The sequence below is a fragment of the Salvelinus fontinalis genome, chromosome 14, assembly GCF_029448725.1.
Source record: "Salvelinus fontinalis isolate EN_2023a chromosome 14, ASM2944872v1, whole genome shotgun sequence".
Lineage (NCBI taxonomy): Eukaryota > Metazoa > Chordata > Actinopteri > Salmoniformes > Salmonidae > Salvelinus > Salvelinus fontinalis.
Window position 1 is genome coordinate 37967442 of NC_074678.1, and position 23345 is coordinate 37990786.

At 53.8% G+C, this 23345-nt stretch overlaps 1 protein-coding gene across 3 annotated transcripts in view; it reads left to right on the forward strand.

Annotated features, from left to right (window-relative positions):
• The window catches only part of LOC129810772 (rho GTPase-activating protein SYDE2-like), a 100970-nt gene that overhangs the window by 35847 nt on the left and 41778 nt on the right, over positions 1–23345 (forward strand). The gene's annotated exons all lie outside the window — the stretch shown is intronic.

A 23345-nucleotide genomic window follows, 5' to 3' on the forward strand; every position in this document is an offset into this window, starting at 1 on the left:
TGCCAAAGGAGAGACACTCCAGCTTTGGTTTATTCTAATTAGTTGAGACTCTGCCCAGCAGTAAAATTGTGCTGCTGCCCGTAGGACATCTATACACCCGGGGGGGGGGGGGGTGCCCTGAGAGGCTACGCCTTGGTGGGGCAACCTCCTTGGGTCTTTCGCCATTGCTTTCTCCGGTCCTTTCCACAGCTAATCTATCAAATGGAGGAGTACATTGAAAACGAGTAACCTGAGGTAAGGTCTGGCCAGTGTGCTAATGGTTTTAGCCAATGGCCAAGTACATTTATTAGCTGCGTTTTCTTTGTACTCCTCCATTTCTCTCTCTCCCCCTCTCTCACGCTCTCTCCCCCTCCTCTCTTTCTTTCTCAATTTCTCTCTCCCTTTCTCTGTTGATTCAAGAGACAAACATAACTCAGAGACTTGGTAGAGTTTGTGTAGGGGAGATGATTATCACTAGATGCAGTTTGGAGCCATCTTTACCCTGTTTGAGAGGGGTTAGGGGGGATCTACATCAGATTACACAGGAATGTATAGGACATGTCACAGAGGCATGCAGAGAGAGCCAGACACACAGCATAGCATGTCTTTAGAAATAATGATGTGTATCCCTAGATGGAGACTACTCTCGTTTCAGTGTCTCCATAAATGCATGGCCTCTGGGGCTGTAAAGCCTTTAAGGCACTGGATGAATGTGGCTGTTCTGAAACAACTGCTGATTGGTGTCCCAGGAGCGAGTTATGTGTGTGGGGTTGCAGTAAGGCGGGTTTTTGTATTTGTAAGAGACAGATGCCCTTTCAGAAAATGTATCTGTCTGATATAGTCCCGTGTGGCTCAGTTGGTAGAGCATGAGGCTTGCAACACCAGGGTTGTGGGTCCGATTCCCATGGGTGACCAGTAAGGAGAAAATGAAAGTATGAAATGAATGCACTCACTACTGCAAGTTGCTCTGTGTAAGAGTGCCTGCTAAGTGATGAAATTGACATATGTTGAGACAAATAACTATCTGATATCAGCTCCACTAGTTCTATTATCTTTAGTAAAAAGTCAGTGAATTTTAGTGCATTGTTTTCCTAGAAGGGGGTCAGAAGTTTGTGAATGGTGCAGGTGCATCCATCTTTTTGCTACCTGTCAAGATCGCATATTCCCATCCCTACTGATTGGCTTAGTTAGGGGTCCAACAAGCCTGTGTGTGTGGCTGGGTGTGTGGGTGGGGGTTCATGGGTGCCTGCTTGCCTGTCCTCATGCTCGCTCATTCAGGAAGTCTCTGACTCACCACGGGAAACCATTCTGTTGTTTTTAATTAAGGCGAGGACAGACCATTGTTTCCTATTGGTGTGTGTGTGTTGCTCAGCAGCAGCAGATAAGGCCAAGGCCTCTTCACCATCAGCTGTCAAACTACTGCCTGTCTGTGTGCTCTCTGCTCTCTCCTCTCAGAGCTGCTACTCACTCTAAACTAAAGAAAGAGCTTTCTTTCAATAGGCTTGTTGTTCATTGTGCCCAGTGACTTCTGTTTACTCTTGCACTAAGCTAAATCCCTGCCTAATCTGCCCATTTTTTACCCTCTCGTGTGAGTGAGTGGGGTTTAGAAATGCTAGACAGAACAGAGAGCTCTCAGTCACAAACAGTGTGGCTAGTGGCCTGTGTAGACATTAGTGGCTGTAGTCTGGAGGCCTGTTAAAAGTCATAGATAACCAGCTATGTACCAAGCTAGGGGCTGGAGCCTAGAGGCCTGTAAAAAAATATACAGTGCATTCGGAAAGTATTCAGACCCCTTTACTTTTTCCACATTTTGTTACGTTACAGCCTTATTCTAAAATTTATTATATGACATTTTTTCCTCATCTACACAAAATACCCCATAATGACAAAGCAAAAACAGGTTTTTAGAAGTTTTTGCAAATGTATTAAAAATAATAAAACATAAATACCTTATTTAAATAAGTATTCAGACCCTTTGCTATGAGACTCGAGATTGAGCTCAGGTGCATCCTGTTTCCATTGATCATCCTTGAGATGTTTCTACAACTTGATTGGAGTCCACCTGTGGTAAATTTAATTGATTGGACATGATTTGGAAAGGCACATACCTCCCTATATAAGGTCCCACAGTTAACTGTACATGTCAGCGCAAAAACCTTAGAGCTCAGAGACAGGATTGTGTCGAGGCACGGGTCTGGGGAAGGGCACAAAAACATTTCTGCAGCATCGAAGGTCCCCAAGAACACAGTGGCCTCCGTCATTCTTAAATGGAATAAGTTTAGAACCACCAAGGCTCTTCCTAGAGCTGGCCGCCCGGCCAAACTGAGCAATCGGGGGAGGCGGGCCTTGGTCAGGGAGGTAACCAAGAACCGGATGGTCACTCTGACAGAGCTCCAGAGTTCCTCTGTGGAGATGGGAGAGCCTTCCAGCAGGACAACCATCTCTGCAGCACTCCGCCAATCAGGCCTTTATGGTAGAGTGGCCAGACGTAAGCCACTCCTCAGTAAAAGGCACATGATAGCCTGCTTGGAGTTTGCCAAAAGGCACCTAAAGGACTAATTTAATCCATTTTAGAATAAGGCTGTAATGTAACAAAATGTGGAAAAAGTCAAGGGATCTGAATACTTTCCGAATGCACTGTAGATTTCCAGCTATGTGCCGAGCTAGGGGCTGGAGCCAGGAGGCCTGTAAACACCATAGATATCCAGCTATGTGCCGAGCTAGGGGCTGGAGCCAGGAGGCCTGTAAACACCATAGATATCCAGCTATGTACCGAGCTAGGGGCTGGAGCCAGGAGGCCTGTAAACACCATAGATATCCAGCTATGTGCCGAGCTAGGGGCTGGAGCCAGGAGGCCTGTAAACATCATAGATATCCAGCTATGTGCCGAGCTAGGGGCTGGAGCCAGGAGGCCTGTAAACACCATAGATATCCAGCTATGTGCCGAGCTAGGGGCTGGAGCCAGGAGGCCTGTAAACACCATAGATATCCAGCTATGTACCGAGCTAGGGGCTGGAGCCAGGAGGCCTGTAAACACCATAGATATCCAGCTATGTGCCGAGCTAGGGGCTGGAGCCAGGAGGCCTGTAAACACCATAGATATCCAGCTATGTGCCGAGCTAGGGGCTGGAGCCAGGAGGCCTGTAAACACCATAGATATCCAGCTATGTGCCGAGCTAGGGGCTGGAGCCAGGAGGCCTGTAAACACCATAGATATCCAGCTATGTACCGAGCTAGGGGCTGGAGCCAGGAGGCCTGTAAACACCATAGATATCCAGCTATGTGCCGAGCTAGGGGCTGGAGCCAGGAGGCCTGTAAACATCATAGATATCCAGCTATGTGCCGAGCTAGGGGCTGGAGCCAGGAGGCCTGTAAACACCATAGATATCCAGCTATGTGCCGAGCTAGGGGCTGGAGCCAGGAGGCCTGTAAACACCATAGATATCCAGCGATGTACCGAGCTAGGGGCTGGAGCCAGGAGGCCTGTAAACACCATAGATATCCAGCGATGTGCCGAGCTAGGGGCTGGAGCCAGGAGGCCTGTAAACACCATAGATATCCAGCTATGTGCCGAGCTAGGGGCTGGAGCCAGGAGGCCTGTAAACACCATAGATATCCAGCGATGTGCCGAGCTAGGGGATGGAGTCAGGAGGCCTGTAAACACCATAGATATCCAGCGATGTACCGAGCTAGGGGCTGGAGCCAGGAGGCCTGTAAACACCATAGATATCCAGCTATGTGCCGAGCTAGGGGCTGGAGCCAGGAGGCCTGTAAACACCATAGATATCCAGCTATGTGCCGAGCTAGGGGCTGGAGCCAGGAGGCCTGTAAACACCATAGATATCCAGCTATGTGCCGAGCTAGGGGCTGGAGCCAGGAGGCCTGTAAACACCATAGATATCCAGCTATGTACCGAGCTAGGGGCTGGAGCCAGGAGGCCTGTAAACACCATAGATATCCAGCGATGTACCGAGCTAGGGGCTGGAGTCAGGAGGCCTGTAAACACCATAGATATCCAGCTATGTGCCGAGCTAGGGGCTGGAGCCAGGAGGCCTGTAAACACCATAGATATCCAGCTATGTGCCGAGCTAGGGGCTGGAGCCAGGAGGCCTGTAAACACCATAGATATCCAGCTATGTACCGAGCTAGGGGCTGGAGCCAGGAGGCCTGTAAACACCATAGATATCCAGCGATGTACCGAGCTAGGGGCTGGAGCCAGGAGGCCTGTAAACACCATAGATATCCAGCGATGTACCGAGCTAGGGGCTGGAGCCAGGAGGCCTGTAAACACCATAGATATCCAGCGATGTACCGAGCTAGGGGCTGGAGCCAGGAGGCCTGTAAACACCATAGATATCCAGCTTCCAGCTATGTACCGAGCTAGGGGATGGAGCCAGGAGGCCTGTAAACACCATAGATATCTAGCTATGTGCCGAGCTAGGGGATGGAGCCAGGAGGCCTTTAAACACCATAGATATCCAGCTATGTGCCGAGCTAGGGGATGGAGCCAGGAGGCCTTTAAACACCATAGATATCCAGCTATGTGCCGAGCTAGGGGATGGAGCCAGGAGGCCTTTAAACACCATAGATATCCAGCTATGTGCCGAGCTAGGGGATGGAGCCAGGAGGCCTTTAAACACCATAGATATCCAGCTTCCAGCTATGTACCGAGCTAGGGGATGGAGCCAGGAGGCCTGTAAACACCATTGATATCCAGCTATGTACCGAGCTAGGGGATGGAGCCAGGAGGCCTGTAAACACCATAGATATCCAGCTATGTGCCGAGCTAGGGGCTGGAGCCAGGAGGCCTGTAAACACCATAGATATCCAGCGATGTACCGAGCTAGGGGCTGGAGCCAGGAGGCCTGTAAACACCATAGATATCCAGCGATGTGCCGAGCTAGGGGCTGGAGCCAGGAGGCCTGTAAACACCATAGATATCCAGCTATGTGCCGAGCTAGGGGCTGGAGCCAGGAGGCCTGTAAACACCATAGATATCCAGCGATGTGCCGAGCTAGGGGATGGAGTCAGGAGGCCTGTAAACACCATAGATATCCAGCGATGTACCGAGCTAGGGGCTGGAGCCAGGAGGCCTGTAAACACCATAGATATCCAGCTATGTGCCGAGCTAGGGGCTGGAGCCAGGAGGCCTGTAAACACCATAGATATCCAGCTATGTGCCGAGCTAGGGGCTGGAGCCAGGAGGCCTGTAAACACCATAGATATCCAGCTATGTGCCGAGCTAGGGGCTGGAGCCAGGAGGCCTGTAAACACCATAGATATCCAGCTATGTACCGAGCTAGGGGCTGGAGCCAGGAGGCCTGTAAACACCATAGATATCCAGCGATGTACCGAGCTAGGGGCTGGAGTCAGGAGGCCTGTAAACACCATAGATATCCAGCTATGTGCCGAGCTAGGGGCTGGAGCCAGGAGGCCTGTAAACACCATAGATATCCAGCTATGTGCCGAGCTAGGGGCTGGAGCCAGGAGGCCTGTAAACACCATAGATATCCAGCTATGTACCGAGCTAGGGGCTGGAGCCAGGAGGCCTGTAAACACCATAGATATCCAGCGATGTACCGAGCTAGGGGCTGGAGCCAGGAGGCCTGTAAACACCATAGATATCCAGCGATGTACCGAGCTAGGGGCTGGAGCCAGGAGGCCTGTAAACACCATAGATATCCAGCGATGTACCGAGCTAGGGGCTGGAGCCAGGAGGCCTGTAAACACCATAGATATCCAGCTTCCAGCTATGTACCGAGCTAGGGGATGGAGCCAGGAGGCCTGTAAACACCATAGATATCTAGCTATGTGCCGAGCTAGGGGATGGAGCCAGGAGGCCTTTAAACACCATAGATATCCAGCTATGTGCCGAGCTAGGGGATGGAGCCAGGAGGCCTTTAAACACCATAGATATCCAGCTATGTGCCGAGCTAGGGGATGGAGCCAGGAGGCCTTTAAACACCATAGATATCCAGCTATGTGCCGAGCTAGGGGATGGAGCCAGGAGGCCTTTAAACACCATAGATATCCAGCTTCCAGCTATGTACCGAGCTAGGGGATGGAGCCAGGAGGCCTGTAAACACCATTGATATCCAGCTATGTACCGAGCTAGGGGATGGAGCCAGGAGGCCTGTAAACACCATAGATATCCAGCGATGTGCCGAGCTAGGGGCTGGAGCCAGGAGGCCTGTAAACACCATAGATATCCAGCTATGTACCGAGCTAGGGGCTGGAGCCAGGAGGCCTGTAAACACCATAGATATCCAGCTATGTGCCGAGCTAGGGGCTGGAGTCAGGAGGCCTGTAAACACCATAGATATCCAGCTATGTGCCGAGCTAGGGGATGGAGCCAGGAGGCCTGTAAACACCATAGATATCCAGCGATGTACCGAGCTAGGGGATGGAGTCAGGAGGCCTGTAAACACCATAGATATCCAGCGATGTGCCGAGCTAGGGGATGGAGTCAGGAGGCCTGTAAACACCATAGATATCCAGCGATGTGCCGAGCTAGGGTATGGAGTCAGGAGGCCTGTAAACACCATAGATATCCAGCTTCCAGCTATGTGCCGAGCTAGGGGCTGGAGCCAGGAGGCCTGTAAACACCATAGATATCCAGCTATGTGCCGAGCTAGGGGCTGGAGCCAGGAGGCCTGTAAACACCATAGATATCCAGCTATGTGCCGAGCTAGGGGCTGGAGCCAGGAGGCCTGTAAACACCATAGATATCCAGCTATGTGCCGAGCTAGGGGCTGGAGCCAGGAGGCCTGTAAACACCATAGATATCCAGCTTCCAGCTATGTGCCGAGCTAGGGGATGGAGTCAGGAGGCCTGTAAACACCATAGATATCCAGCTATGTGCCGAGCTAGGGGCTGGAGCCAGGAGGCCTGTAAACACCATAGATATCCAGCTATGTGCCGAGCTAGGGGCTGGAGCCAGGAGGCCTGTAAACACCATAGATATCCAGCTATGTGCCGAGCTAGGGGCTGGAGCCAGGAGGCCTGTAAACACCATAGATATCCAGCTATGTGCCGAGCTAGGGGCTGGAGCCAGGAGGCCTGTAAACATCATAGATATCCAGCTATGTGCCGAGCTAGGGGCTGGAGCCAGGAGGCCTGTAAACACCATAGATATCCAGCTATGTGCCGAGCTAGGGGCTGGAGCCAGGAGGCCTGTAAACACCATAGATATCCAGCTATGTACCGAGCTAGGGGCTGGAGCCAGGAGGCCTGTAAACACCATAGATATCCAGCTATGTGCCGAGCTAGGGGCTGGAGCCAGGAGGCCTGTAAACACCATAGATATCCAGCTATGTGCCGAGCTAGGGGCTGGAGCCAGGAGGCCTGTAAACACCATAGATATCCAGCTATGTGCCGAGCTAGGGGCTGGAGCCAGGAGGCCTGTAAACACCATAGATATCCAGCTATGTGCCGAGCTAGGGGCTGGAGCCAGGAGGCCTGTAAACACCATAGATATCCAGCTATGTGCCGAGCTAGGGGCTGGAGCCAGGAGGCCTGTAAACACCATAGATATCCAGCTATGTGCCGAGCTAGGGGCTGGAGCCAGGAGGCCTGTAAACACCATAGATATCCAGCTATGTGCCGAGCTAGGGGCTGGAGCCAGGAGGCCTGTAAACACCATAGATATCCAGCGATGTACCGAGCTAGGGGCTGGAGCCAGGAGGCCTGTAAACACCATAGATATCCAGCGATGTGCCGAGCTAGGGGCTGGAGCCAGGAGGCCTGTAAACACCATAGATATCCAGCTATGTGCCGAGCTAGGGGCTGGAGCCAGGAGGCCTGTAAACACCATAGATATCCAGCGATGTGCCGAGCTAGGGGATGGAGTCAGGAGGCCTGTAAACACCATAGATATCCAGCGATGTACCGAGCTAGGGGCTGGAGCCAGGAGGCCTGTAAACACCATAGATATCCAGCTATGTGCCGAGCTAGGGGCTGGAGCCAGGAGGCCTGTAAACACCATAGATATCCAGCTATGTGCCGAGCTAGGGGCTGGAGCCAGGAGGCCTGTAAACACCATAGATATCCAGCTATGTGCCGAGCTAGGGGCTGGAGCCAGGAGGCCTGTAAACACCATAGATATCCAGCTATGTACCGAGCTAGGGGCTGGAGCCAGGAGGCCTGTAAACACCATAGATATCCAGCGATGTACCGAGCTAGGGGCTGGAGTCAGGAGGCCTGTAAACACCATAGATATCCAGCTATGTGCCGAGCTAGGGGCTGGAGCCAGGAGGCCTGTAAACACCATAGATATCCAGCTATGTGCCGAGCTAGGGGCTGGAGCCAGGAGGCCTGTAAACACCATAGATATCCAGCTATGTACCGAGCTAGGGGCTGGAGCCAGGAGGCCTGTAAACACCATAGATATCCAGCGATGTACCGAGCTAGGGGCTGGAGCCAGGAGGCCTGTAAACACCATAGATATCCAGCGATGTACCGAGCTAGGGGCTGGAGCCAGGAGGCCTGTAAACACCATAGATATCCAGCGATGTACCGAGCTAGGGGCTGGAGCCAGGAGGCCTGTAAACACCATAGATATCCAGCTTCCAGCTATGTACCGAGCTAGGGGATGGAGCCAGGAGGCCTGTAAACACCATAGATATCTAGCTATGTGCCGAGCTAGGGGATGGAGCCAGGAGGCCTTTAAACACCATAGATATCCAGCTATGTGCCGAGCTAGGGGATGGAGCCAGGAGGCCTTTAAACACCATAGATATCCAGCTATGTGCCGAGCTAGGGGATGGAGCCAGGAGGCCTTTAAACACCATAGATATCCAGCTATGTGCCGAGCTAGGGGATGGAGCCAGGAGGCCTTTAAACACCATAGATATCCAGCTTCCAGCTATGTACCGAGCTAGGGGATGGAGCCAGGAGGCCTGTAAACACCATTGATATCCAGCTATGTACCGAGCTAGGGGATGGAGCCAGGAGGCCTGTAAACACCATAGATATCCAGCGATGTGCCGAGCTAGGGGCTGGAGCCAGGAGGCCTGTAAACACCATAGATATCCAGCTATGTACCGAGCTAGGGGCTGGAGCCAGGAGGCCTGTAAACACCATAGATATCCAGCTATGTGCCGAGCTAGGGGCTGGAGTCAGGAGGCCTGTAAACACCATAGATATCCAGCTATGTGCCGAGCTAGGGGCTGGAGCCAGGAGGCCTGTAAACACCATAGATATCCAGCTATGTGCCGAGCTAGGAGCTGGAGCCAGGAGGCCTGTAAACACCATAGATATCCAGCTATGTGCCGAGCTAGGGGCTGTAGCCAGGAGGCCTGTAAACACCATAGATATCCAGCTATGTGCCGAGCTAGGGGATGGAGCCAGGAGGCCTGTAAACACCATAGATATCCAGCGATGTACCGAGCTAGGGGATGGAGTCAGGAGGCCTGTAAACACCATAGATATCCAGCGATGTGCCGAGCTAGGGGATGGAGTCAGGAGGCCTGTAAACACCATAGATATCCAGCGATGTGCCGAGCTAGGGTATGGAGTCAGGAGGCCTGTAAACACCATAGATATCCAGCTTCCAGCTATGTGCCGAGCTAGGGGCTGGAGCCAGGAGGCCTGTAAACACCATAGATATCCAGCTATGTGCCGAGCTAGGGGCTGGAGCCAGGAGGCCTGTAAACACCATAGATATCCAGCTATGTGCCGAGCTAGGGGCTGGAGCCAGGAGGCCTGTAAACACCATAGATATCCAGCTATGTGCCGAGCTAGGGGCTGGAGCCAGGAGGCCTGTAAACACCATAGATATCCAGCTTCCAGCTATTTGCCGAGCTAGGGGATGGAGTCAGGAGGCCTGTAAACACCATAGATATCCAGCTATGTGCCGAGCTAGGGGCTGGAGCCAGGAGGCCTGTAAACACCATAGATATCCAGCTATGTGCCGAGCTAGGGGCTGGAGCCAGGAGGCCTGTAAACACCATAGATATCCAGCTATGTACCGAGCTAGGGGCTGGAGCCAGGAGGCCTGTAAACACCATAGATATCCAGCGATGTACCGAGCTAGGGGCTGGAGCCAGGAGGCCTGTAAACACCATAGATATCCAGCGATGTACCGAGCTAGGGGCTGGAGCCAGGAGGCCTGTAAACACCATAGATATCCAGCGATGTACCGAGCTAGGGGCTGGAGCCAGGAGGCCTGTAAACACCATAGATATCCAGCTTCCAGCTATGTACCGAGCTAGGGGATGGAGCCAGGAGGCCTGTAAACACCATAGATATCTAGCTATGTGCCGAGCTAGGGGATGGAGCCAGGAGGCCTTTAAACACCATAGATATCCAGCTATGTGCCGAGCTAGGGGATGGAGCCAGGAGGCCTTTAAACACCATAGATATCCAGCTATGTGCCGAGCTAGGGGATGGAGCCAGGAGGCCTTTAAACACCATAGATATCCAGCTATGTGCCGAGCTAGGGGATGGAGCCAGGAGGCCTTTAAACACCATAGATATCCAGCTTCCAGCTATGTACCGAGCTAGGGGATGGAGCCAGGAGGCCTGTAAACACCATTGATATCCAGCTATGTACCGAGCTAGGGGATGGAGCCAGGAGGCCTGTAAACACCATAGATATCCAGCGATGTGCCGAGCTAGGGGCTGGAGCCAGGAGGCCTGTAAACACCATAGATATCCAGCTATGTACCGAGCTAGGGGCTGGAGCCAGGAGGCCTGTAAACACCATAGATATCCAGCTATGTGCCGAGCTAGGGGCTGGAGTCAGGAGGCCTGTAAACACCATAGATATCCAGCTATGTGCCGAGCTAGGGGCTGGAGCCAGGAGGCCTGTAAACACCATAGATATCCAGCTATGTGCCGAGCTAGGAGCTGGAGCCAGGAGGCCTGTAAACACCATAGATATCCAGCTATGTGCCGAGCTAGGGGCTGTAGCCAGGAGGCCTGTAAACACCATAGATATCCAGCTATGTGCCGAGCTAGGGGATGGAGCCAGGAGGCCTGTAAACACCATAGATATCCAGCGATGTACCGAGCTAGGGGATGGAGTCAGGAGGCCTGTAAACACCATAGATATCCAGCGATGTGCCGAGCTAGGGGATGGAGTCAGGAGGCCTGTAAACACCATAGATATCCAGCGATGTGCCGAGCTAGGGTATGGAGTCAGGAGGCCTGTAAACACCATAGATATCCAGCTTCCAGCTATGTGCCGAGCTAGGGGCTGGAGCCAGGAGGCCTGTAAACACCATAGATATCCAGCTATGTGCCGAGCTAGGGGCTGGAGCCAGGAGGCCTGTAAACACCATAGATATCCAGCTATGTGCCGAGCTAGGGGCTGGAGCCAGGAGGCCTGTAAACACCATAGATATCCAGCTATGTGCCGAGCTAGGGGCTGGAGCCAGGAGGCCTGTAAACACCATAGATATCCAGCTTCCAGCTATTTGCCGAGCTAGGGGATGGAGTCAGGAGGCCTGTAAACACCATAGATATCCAGCTATGTGCCGAGCTAGGGGCTGGAGCCAGGAGGCCTGTAAACACCATAGATATCCAGCTTCCAGCTATGTGCCGAGCTAGGGGATGGAGTCAGGAGGCCTGTAAACACCATAGATATCCAGCTATGTGCCGAGCTAGGGGCTGGAGTCAGGAGGCCTGTAAACACCATAGATATCCAGCTATGTGCCGAGCTAGGGGCTGGAGCCAGGAGGCCTGTAAACACCATAGATATCCAGCTATGTGCCGAGCTAGGGGCTGGAGCCAGGAGGCCTGTAAACACCATAGATATCCAGCTATGTGCCGAGCTAGGGGCTGTAGCCAGGAGGCCTGTAAACACCATAGATATCCAGCTATGTGCCGAGCTAGGGGATGGAGCCAGGAGGCCTGTAAACACCATAGATATCCAGCGATGTACCGAGCTAGGGGATGGAGTCAGGAGGCCTGTAAACACCATAGATATCCAGCGATGTGCCGAGCTAGGGGATGGAGTCAGGAGGCCTGTAAACACCATAGATATCCAGCGATGTGCCGAGCTAGGGTATGGAGTCAGGAGGCCTGTAAACACCATAGATATCCAGCTTCCAGCTATGTACCGAGCTAGGGGCTGGAGCCAGGAGGCCTGTAAACACCATAGATATCCAGCTATGTGCCGAGCTAGGGGCTGGAGCCAGGAGGCCTGTAAACACCATAGATATCCAGCTATGTGCCGAGCTAGGGGCTGGAGCCAGGAGGCCTGTAAACACCATAGATATCCAGCTATGTGCCGAGCTAGGGGCTGGAGCCAGGAGGCCTGTAAACACCATAGATATCCAGCTTCCAGCTATGTGCCGAGCTAGGGGATGGAGTCAGGAGGCCTGTAAACACCATAGATATCCAGCTATGTGCCGAGCTAGGGGCTGGAGCCAGGAGGCCTGTAAACACCATAGATATCCAGCTTCCAGCTATGTGCCGAGCTAGGGGATGGAGTCAGGAGGCCTGTAAACACCATAGATATCCAGCTATGTGCCGAGCTAGGGGCTGGAGCCAGGAGGCCTGTAAACATCATAGATATCCAGCTTCCAGCTATGTACCGAGCTAGGGGCTGGAGCCAGGAGGCCTGTAAACACCATAGATATCCAGCTATGTGCCGAGCTAGGGGCTGGAGCCAGGAGGCCTGTAAACACCATAGATATCCAGCTATGTGCCGAGCTAGGGGCTGGAGCCAGGAGGCCTGTAAACACCATAGATATCCAGCTATGTGCCGAGCTAGGGGCTGGAGCCAGGAGGCCTGTAAACACCATAGATATCCAGCTTCCAGCTATGTGCCGAGCTAGGGGATGGAGTCAGGAGGCCTGTAAACACCATAGATATCCAGCTATGTGCCGAGCTAGGGGCTGGAGCCAGGAGGCCTGTAAACACCATAGATATCCAGCTTCCAGCTATGTGCCGAGCTAGGGGATGGAGTCAGGAGGCCTGTAAACACCATAGATATCCAGCTATGTGCCGAGCTAGGGGCTGGAGCCAGGAGGCCTGTAAACACCATAGATATCCAGCTATGTGCCGAGCTAGGGGCTGGAGCCAGGAGGCCTGTAAACACCATAGATATCCAGCGATGTACCGAGCTAGGGGCTGGAGCCAGGAGGCCTGTAAACACCATAGATATCCAGCGATGTGCCGAGCTAGGGGCTGGAGCCAGGAGGCCTGTAAACACCATAGATATCCAGCTATGTGCCGAGCTAGGGGCTGGAGCCAGGAGGCCTGTAAACACCATAGATATCCAGCGATGTGCCGAGCTAGGGGATGGAGTCAGGAGGCCTGTAAACACCATAGATATCCAGCGATGTACCGAGCTAGGGGCTGGAGCCAGGAGGCCTGTAAACACCATAGATATCCAGCTATGTGCCGAGCTAGGGGCTGGAGCCAGGAGGCCTGTAAACACCATAGATATCCAGCTATGTGCCGAGCTAGGGGCTGGAGCCAGGAGGCCTGTAAACACCATAGATATCCAGCTATGTGCCGAGCTAGGGGCTGGAGCCAGGAGGCCTGTAAACACCATAGATATCCAGCTATGTACCGAGCTAGGGGCTGGAGCCAGGAGGCCTGTAAACACCATAGATATCCAGCGATGTACCGAGCTAGGGGCTGGAGTCAGGAGGCCTGTAAACACCATAGATATCCAGCTATGTGCCGAGCTAGGGGCTGGAGCCAGGAGGCCTGTAAACACCATAGATATCCAGCTATGTGCCGAGCTAGGGGCTGGAGCCAGGAGGCCTGTAAACACCATAGATATCCAGCTATGTACCGAGCTAGGGGCTGGAGCCAGGAGGCCTGTAAACACCATAGATATCCAGCGATGTACCGAGCTAGGGGCTGGAGCCAGGAGGCCTGTAAACACCATAGATATCCAGCGATGTACCGAGCTAGGGGCTGGAGCCAGGAGGCCTGTAAACACCATAGATATCCAGCGATGTACCGAGCTAGGGGCTGGAGCCAGGAGGCCTGTAAACACCATAGATATCCAGCTTCCAGCTATGTACCGAGCTAGGGGATGGAGCCAGGAGGCCTGTAAACACCATAGATATCTAGCTATGTGCCGAGCTAGGGGATGGAGCCAGGAGGCCTTTAAACACCATAGATATCCAGCTATGTGCCGAGCTAGGGGATGGAGCCAGGAGGCCTTTAAACACCATAGATATCCAGCTATGTGCCGAGCTAGGGGATGGAGCCAGGAGGCCTTTAAACACCATAGATATCCAGCTATGTGCCGAGCTAGGGGATGGAGCCAGGAGGCCTTTAAACACCATAGATATCCAGCTTCCAGCTATGTACCGAGCTAGGGGATGGAGCCAGGAGGCCTGTAAACACCATTGATATCCAGCTATGTACCGAGCTAGGGGATGGAGCCAGGAGGCCTGTAAACACCATAGATATCCAGCGATGTGCCGAGCTAGGGGCTGGAGCCAGGAGGCCTGTAAACACCATAGATATCCAGCTATGTACCGAGCTAGGGGCTGGAGCCAGGAGGCCTGTAAACACCATAGATATCCAGCTATGTGCCGAGCTAGGGGCTGGAGTCAGGAGGCCTGTAAACACCATAGATATCCAGCTATGTGCCGAGCTAGGGGCTGGAGCCAGGAGGCCTGTAAACACCATAGATATCCAGCTATGTGCCGAGCTAGGAGCTGGAGCCAGGAGGCCTGTAAACACCATAGATATCCAGCTATGTGCCGAGCTAGGGGCTGTAGCCAGGAGGCCTGTAAACACCATAGATATCCAGCTATGTGCCGAGCTAGGGGATGGAGCCAGGAGGCCTGTAAACACCATAGATATCCAGCGATGTACCGAGCTAGGGGATGGAGTCAGGAGGCCTGTAAACACCATAGATATCCAGCGATGTGCCGAGCTAGGGGATGGAGTCAGGAGGCCTGTAAACACCATAGATATCCAGCGATGTGCCGAGCTAGGGTATGGAGTCAGGAGGCCTGTAAACACCATAGATATCCAGCTTCCAGCTATGTGCCGAGCTAGGGGCTGGAGCCAGGAGGCCTGTAAACACCATAGATATCCAGCTATGTGCCGAGCTAGGGGCTGGAGCCAGGAGGCCTGTAAACACCATAGATATCCAGCTATGTGCCGAGCTAGGGGCTGGAGCCAGGAGGCCTGTAAACACCATAGATATCCAGCTATGTGCCGAGCTAGGGGCTGGAGCCAGGAGGCCTGTAAACACCATAGATATCCAGCTTCCAGCTATTTGCCGAGCTAGGGGATGGAGTCAGGAGGCCTGTAAACACCATAGATATCCAGCTATGTGCCGAGCTAGGGGCTGGAGCCAGGAGGCCTGTAAACACCATAGATATCCAGCTTCCAGCTATGTGCCGAGCTAGGGGATGGAGTCAGGAGGCCTGTAAACACCATAGATATCCAGCTATGTGCCGAGCTAGGGGCTGGAGTCAGGAGGCCTGTAAACACCATAGATATCCAGCTATGTGCCGAGCTAGGGGCTGGAGCCAGGAGGCCTGTAAACACCATAGATATCCAGCTATGTGCCGAGCTAGGGGCTGGAGCCAGGAGGCCTGTAAACACCATAGATATCCAGCTATGTGCCGAGCTAGGGGCTGTAGCCAGGAGGCCTGTAAACACCATAGATATCCAGCTATGTGCCGAGCTAGGGGATGGAGCCAGGAGGCCTGTAAACACCATAGATATCCAGCGATGTACCGAGCTAGGGGATGGAGTCAGGAGGCCTGTAAACACCATAGATATCCAGCGATGTGCCGAGCTAGGGGATGGAGTCAGGAGGCCTGTAAACACCATAGATATCCAGCGATGTGCCGAGCTAGGGTATGGAGTCAGGAGGCCTGTAAACACCATAGATATCCAGCTTCCAGCTATGTACCGAGCTAGGGGCTGGAGCCAGGAGGCCTGTAAACACCATAGATATCCAGCTATGTGCCGAGCTAGGGGCTGGAGCCAGGAGGACTGTAAACACCATAGATATCCAGCTATGTGCCGAGCTAGGGGCTGGAGCCAGGAGGCCTGTAAACACCATAGATATCCAGCTATGTGCCGAGCTAGGGGCTGGAGCCAGGAGGCCTGTAAACACCATAGATATCCAGCTTCCAGCTATGTGCCGAGCTAGGGGATGGAGTCAGGAGGCCTGTAAACACCATAGATATCCAGCTATGTGCCGAGCTAGGGGCTGGAGCCAGGAGGCCTGTAAACACCATAGATATCCAGCTTCCAGCTATGTGCCGAGCTAGGGGATGGAGTCAGGAGGCCTGTAAACACCATAGATATCCAGCTATGTGCCGAGCTAGGGGCTGGAGCCAGGAGGCCTGTAAACATCATAGATATCCAGCTTCCAGCTATGTACCGAGCTAGGGGCTGGAGCCAGGAGGCCTGTAAACACCATAGATATCCAGCTATGTGCCGAGCTAGGGGCTGGAGCCAGGAGGCCTGTAAACACCATAGATATCCAGCTATGTGCCGAGCTAGGGGCTGGAGCCAGGAGGCCTGTAAACACCATAGATATCCAGCTATGTGCCGAGCTAGGGGCTGGAGCCAGGAGGCCTGTAAACACCATAGATATCCAGCTTCCAGCTATGTGCCGAGCTAGGGGATGGAGTCAGGAGGCCTGTAAACACCATAGATATCCAGCTATGTGCCGAGCTAGGGGCTGGAGCCAGGAGGCCTGTAAACACCATAGATATCCAGCTTCCAGCTATGTGCCGAGCTAGGGGATGGAGTCAGGAGGCCTGTAAACACCATAGATATCCAGCTATGTGCCGAGCTAGGGGCTGGAGCCAGGAGGCCTGTAAACATCATAGATATCCAGCTTCCAGCTATGTGCCGAGCTAGGGGATGGAGTCAGGAGGCCTGTAAACACCATAGATATCCAGCAATGTGCCGAGCTAGGGGCTGGAGCCAGGAGGCCTGTAAACACCATAGATATCCAGCTATGTGCCGAGCTAGGCGCTGGAGCCAGGAGGCCTGTAAACACCATAGATATCCAGCTATGTACCGAGCTAGGGGCTGGAGCCAGGAGGCCTGTAAACACCATAGATATCCAGCGATGAACCGACCTAGGGGCTGGAGCCAGGAGGCCTGTAAACACCATAGATATCCAGCGATGTGCCGAGCTAGGGGCTGGAGCCAGGAGGCCTGTAAACACCATAGATATCCAGCTATGTGCCGAGCTAGGGGCTGGAGCCAGGAGGCCTGTAAACACCATAGATATCCAGCGATGTGCCGAGCTAGGGGATGGAGTCAGGAGGCCTGTAAACACCATAGATATCCAGCGATGTACCGAGCTAGGGGCTGGAGCCAGGAGGCCTGTAAACACCATAGATATCCAGCTATGTGCCGAGCTAGGGGCTGGAGCCAGGAGGCCTGTAAACACCATAGATATCCAGCTATGTGCCGAGCTAGGGGCTGGAGCCAGGAGGCCTGTAAACACCATAGATATCCAGCTATGTGCCGAGCTAGGGGCTGGAGCCAGGAGGCCTGTAAACACCATAGATATCCAGCTATGTACCGAGCTAGGGGCTGGAGCCAGGAGGCCTGTAAACACCATAGATATCCAGCGATGTACCGAGCTAGGGGCTGGAGTCAGGAGGCCTGTAAACACCATAGATATCCAGCTATGTGCCGAGCTAGGGGCTGGAGCCAGGAGGCCTGTAAACACCATAGATATCCAGCTATGTGCCGAGCTAGGGGCTGGAGCCAGGAGGCCTGTAAACACCATAGATATCCAGCTATGTACCGAGCTAGGGGCTGGAGCCAGGAGGCCTGTAAACACCATAGATATCCAGCGATGTACCGAGCTAGGGGCTGGAGCCAGGAGGCCTGTAAACACCATAGATATCCAGCGATGTACCGAGCTAGGGGCTGGAGCCAGGAGGCCTGTAAACACCATAGATATCCAGCGATGTACCGAGCTAGGGGCTGGAGCCAGGAGGCCTGTAAACACCATAGATATCCAGCTTCCAGCTATGTACCGAGCTAGGGGATGGAGCCAGGAGGCCTGTAAACACCATAGATATCTAGCTATGTGCCGAGCTAGGGGATGGAGCCAGGAGGCCTTTAAACACCATAGATATCCAGCTATGTGCCGAGCTAGGGGATGGAGCCAGGAGGCCTTTAAACACCATAGATATCCAGCTATGTGCCGAGCTAGGGGATGGAGCCAGGAGGCCTTTAAACACCATAGATATCCAGCTATGTGCCGAGCTAGGGGATGGAGCCAGGAGGCCTTTAAACACCATAGATATCCAGCTTCCAGCTATGTACCGAGCTAGGGGATGGAGCCAGGAGGCCTGTAAACACCATTGATATCCAGCTATGTACCGAGCTAGGGGATGGAGCCAGGAGGCCTGTAAACACCATAGATATCCAGCGATGTGCCGAGCTAGGGGCTGGAGCCAGGAGGCCTGTAAACACCATAGATATCCAGCTATGTACCGAGCTAGGGGCTGGAGCCAGGAGGCCTGTAAACACCATAGATATCCAGCTATGTGCCGAGCTAGGGGCTGGAGTCAGGAGGCCTGTAAACACCATAGATATCCAGCTATGTGCCGAGCTAGGGGCTGGAGCCAGGAGGCCTGTAAACACCATAGATATCCAGCTATGTGCCGAGCTAGGAGCTGGAGCCAGGAGGCCTGTAAACACCATAGATATCCAGCTATGTGCCGAGCTAGGGGCTGTAGCCAGGAGGCCTGTAAACACCATAGATATCCAGCTATGTGCCGAGCTAGGGGATGGAGCCAGGAGGCCTGTAAACACCATAGATATCCAGCGATGTACCGAGCTAGGGGATGGAGTCAGGAGGCCTGTAAACACCATAGATATCCAGCGATGTGCCGAGCTAGGGGATGGAGTCAGGAGGCCTGTAAACACCATAGATATCCAGCGATGTGCCGAGCTAGGGTATGGAGTCAGGAGGCCTGTAAACACCATAGATATCCAGCTTCCAGCTATGTGCCGAGCTAGGGGCTGGAGCCAGGAGGCCTGTAAACACCATAGATATCCAGCTATGTGCCGAGCTAGGGGCTGGAGCCAGGAGGCCTGTAAACACCATAGATATCCAGCTATGTGCCGAGCTAGGGACTGGAGCCAGGAGGCCTGTAAACACCATAGATATCCAGCTATGTGCCGAGCTAGGGGCTGGAGCCAGGAGGCCTGTAAACACCATAGATATCCAGCTTCCAGCTATTTGCCGAGCTAGGGGATGGAGTCAGGAGGCCTGTAAACACCATAGATATCCAGCTATGTGCCGAGCTAGGGGCTGGAGCCAGGAGGCCTGTAAACACCATAGATATCCAGCTTCCAGCTATGTGCCGAGCTAGGGGATGGAGTCAGGAGGCCTGTAAACACCATAGATATCCAGCTATGTGCCGAGCTAGGGGCTGGAGTCAGGAGGCCTGTAAACACCATAGATATCCAGCTTCCAGCTATGTACCGAGCTAGGGGCTGGAGCCAGGAGGCCTGTAAACACCATAGATATCCAGCTATGTGCCGAGCTAGGGGCTGGAGCCAGGAGGACTGTAAACACCATAGATATCCAGCTATGTGCCGAGCTAGGGGCTGGAGCCAGGAGGCCTGTAAACACCATAGATATCCAGCTATGTGCCGAGCTAGGGGCTGGAGCCAGGAGGCCTGTAAACACCATAGATATCCAGCTTCCAGCTATGTGCCGAGCTAGGGGATGGAGTCAGGAGGCCTGTAAACACCATAGATATCCAGCTATGTGCCGAGTTAGGGGCTGGAGCCAGGAGGCCTGTAAACACCATAGATATCCAGCTTCCAGCTATGTGCCGAGCTAGGGGATGGAGTCAGGAGGCCTGTAAACACCATAGATATCCAGCTATGTGCCGAGCTAGGGGCTGGAGCCAGGAGGCCTGTAAACATCATAGATATCCAGCTTCCAGCTATGTACCGAGCTAGGGGCTGGAGCCAGGAGGCCTGTAAACACCATAGATATCCAGCTATGTGCCGAGCTAGGGGCTGGAGCCAGGAGGCCTGTAAACACCATAGATATCCAGCTATGTGCCGAGCTAGGGGCTGGAGCCAGGAGGCCTGTAAACACCATAGATATCCAGCTATGTGCCGAGCTAGGGGCTGGAGCCAGGAGGCCTGTAAACACCATAGATATCCAGCTTCCAGCTATGTGCCGAGCTAGGGGATGGAGTCAGGAGGCCTGTAAACACCATAGATATCCAGCTATGTGCCGAGCTAGGGGTTGGAGCCAGGAGGCCTGTAAACACCATAGATATCCAGCTTCCAGCTATGTGCCGAGCTAGGGGATGGAGTCAGGAGGCCTGTAAACACCATAGATATCCAGCTATGTGCCGAGCTAGGGGCTGGAGCCAGGAGGCCTGTAAACATCATAGATATCCAGCTTCCAGCTATGTGCCGAGCTAGGGGATGGAGTCAGGAGGCCTGTAAACACCATAGATATCCAGCAATGTGCCGAGCTAGGGGCTGGAGCCAGGAGGCCTGTAAACACCATAGATATCCAGCTATGTGCCGAGCTAGGCGCTGGAGCCAGGAGGCCTGTAAACACCATAGATATCCAGCTATGTACCGAGCTAGGGGCTGGAGCCAGGAGGCCTGTAAACACCATAGATATCCAGCGATGAACCGACCTAGGGGCTGGAGCCAGGAGGCCTGTAAACACCATAGATATCCAGCTATGTACCGAGCTAGGGGCTGGAGCCAGGAGGCCTGTAAACACCATAGATATCCAGCTATGTGCCGAGCTAGGGGCTGGAGCCAGGAGGCCTGTAAACACCATAGATATCCAGCTATGTGCCGAGCTAGGGGCTGGAGCCAGGAGGCCTGTAAACATCATAGATATCCAGCTATGTGCTGAGCTAGGGGCTGGAGCCAGGAGGCCTGTAAACACCATAGATATCCAGCTATGTGCCGAGCTAGGGGCTGGAGCCAGGAGGCCTGTAAACACCATAGATATCCAGCTATGTGCCGAGCTAGGGGCTGGAGCCAGGAGGCCTGTAAACACCATAGATATCCAGCTATGTGCCGAGCTAGGGGCTGGAGCCAGGAGGCCTGTAAACACCATAGATATCCAGCTATGTGCCGAGCTAGGGGCTGGAGCCAGGAGGCCTGTAAACACCATAGATATCCAGCGATGTACCGAGCTAGGGGCTGGAGCCAGGAGGCCTGTAAACACCATAGATATCCAGCTATGTGCCGAGCTAGGGGCTGGAGCCAGGAGGCCTGTAAACACCATAGATATCCAGCTTCCAGCTATGTGCCGAGCTAGGGGATGGAGTCAGGAGGCCTGTAAACACCATAGATATCCAGCTATGTGCCGAGCTAGGGGCTGGAGCCAGGAGGCCTGTAAACACCATAGATATCCAGCTTCCAGCTATGTGCCGAGCTAGGGGATGGAGTCAGGAGGCCTGTAAACACCATAGATATCCAGCTATGTGCCGAGCTAGGGGCTGGAGCCAGGAGGCCTGTAAACATCATAGATATCCAGCTTCCAGCTATGTACCGAGCTAGGGGCTGGAGCCAGGAGGCCTGTAAACACCATAGATATCCAGCTATGTGCCGAGCTAGGGGCTGGAGCCAGGAGGCCTGTAAACACCATAGATATCCAGCTATGTGCCGAGCTAGGGGCTGGAGCCAGGAGGCCTGTAAACACCATAGATATCCAGCTATGTGCCGAGCTAGGGGCTGGAGCCAGGAGGCCTGTAAACACCATAGATATCCAGCTTCCAGCTATGTGCCGAGCTAGGGGATGGAGTCAGGAGGCCTGTAAACACCATAGATATCCAGCTATGTGCCGAGCTAGGGGCTGGAGCCAGGAGGCCTGTAAACACCATAGATATCCAGCTTCCAGCTATGTGCCGAGCTAGGGGATGGAGTCAGGAGGCCTGTAAACACCATAGATATCCAGCAATGTGCCGAGCTAGGGGCTGGAGCCAGGAGGCCTGTAAACATCATAGATATCCAGCTTCCAGCTATGTGCCGAGCTAGGGGATGGAGTCAGGAGGCCTGTAAACACCATAGATATCCAGCAATGTGCCGAGCTAGGGGCTGGAGCCAGGAGGCCTGTAAACACCATAGATATCCAGCTATGTGCCGAGCTAGGCGCTGGAGCCAGGAGGCCTGTAAACACCATAGATATCCAGCTATGTACCGAGCTAGGGGCTGGAGCCAGGAGGCCTGTAAACACCATAGATATCCAGCGATGAACCGACCTAGGGGCTGGAGCCAGGAGGCCTGTAAACACCATAGATATCCAGCTATGTACCGAGCTAGGGGCTGGAGCCAGGAGGCCTGTAAACACCATAGATATCCAGCTATGTGCCGAGCTAGGGGCTGGAGCCAGGAGGCCTGTAAACACCATAGATATCCAGCTATGTGCCGAGCTAGGGGCTGGAGCCAGGAGGCCTGTAAACATCATAGATATCCAGCTATGTGCTGAGCTAGGGGCTGGAGCCAGGAGGCCTGTAAACACCATAGATATCCAGCTATGTGCCGAGCTAGGGGCTGGAGCCAGGAGGCCTGTAAACACCATAGATATCCAGCTATGTGCCGAGCTAGGGGCTGGAGCCAGGAGGCCTGTAAACACCATAGATATCCAGCTATGTGCCGAGCTAGGGGCTGGAGCCAGGAGGCCTGTAAACACCATAGATATCCAGCTATGTGCCGAGCTAGGGGCTGGAGCCAGGAGGCCTGTAAACACCATAGATATCCAGCGATGTACCGAGCTAGGGGCTGGAGCCAGGAGGCCTGTAAACACCATAGATATCCAGCGATGTACCGAGCTAGGGGCTGGAGCCAGGAGGCCTGTAAACACCATAGATATCCAGCTATGTGCCGAGCTAGGGGCTGGAGCCAGGAGGCCTGTAAACACCATAGATATCCAGCTATGTGCCGAGCTAGGGGATGGAGTCAGGAGGCCTGTAAACACCATAGATATCCAGCGATGTACCGAGCTAGGGGCTGGAGCCAGGAGGCCTGTAAACACCATAGATATCCAGCTATGTGCCGAGCTAGGGGCTGGAGCCAGGAGGCCTGTAAACACCATAGATATCCAGCTATGTGCCGAGCTAGGGGCTGGAGCCAGGAGGCCTGTAAACACCATAGATATCCAGCTATGTGCCGAGCTAGGGGCTGGAGCCAGGAGGCCTGTAAACACCATAGATATCCAGCTATGTACCGAGCTAGGGGCTGGAGTCAGGAGGCCTGTAAACACCATAGATATCCAGCGATGTACCGAGCTAGGGGCTGGAGTCAGGAGGCCTGTAAACACCATAGATATCCAGCTATGTGCCGAGCTAGGGGCTGGAGCCAGGAGGCCTGTAAACACCATAGATATCCAGCTATGTGCCGAGCTAGGGGCTGGAGCCAGGAGGCCTGTAAACACCATAGATATCCAGCTATGTACC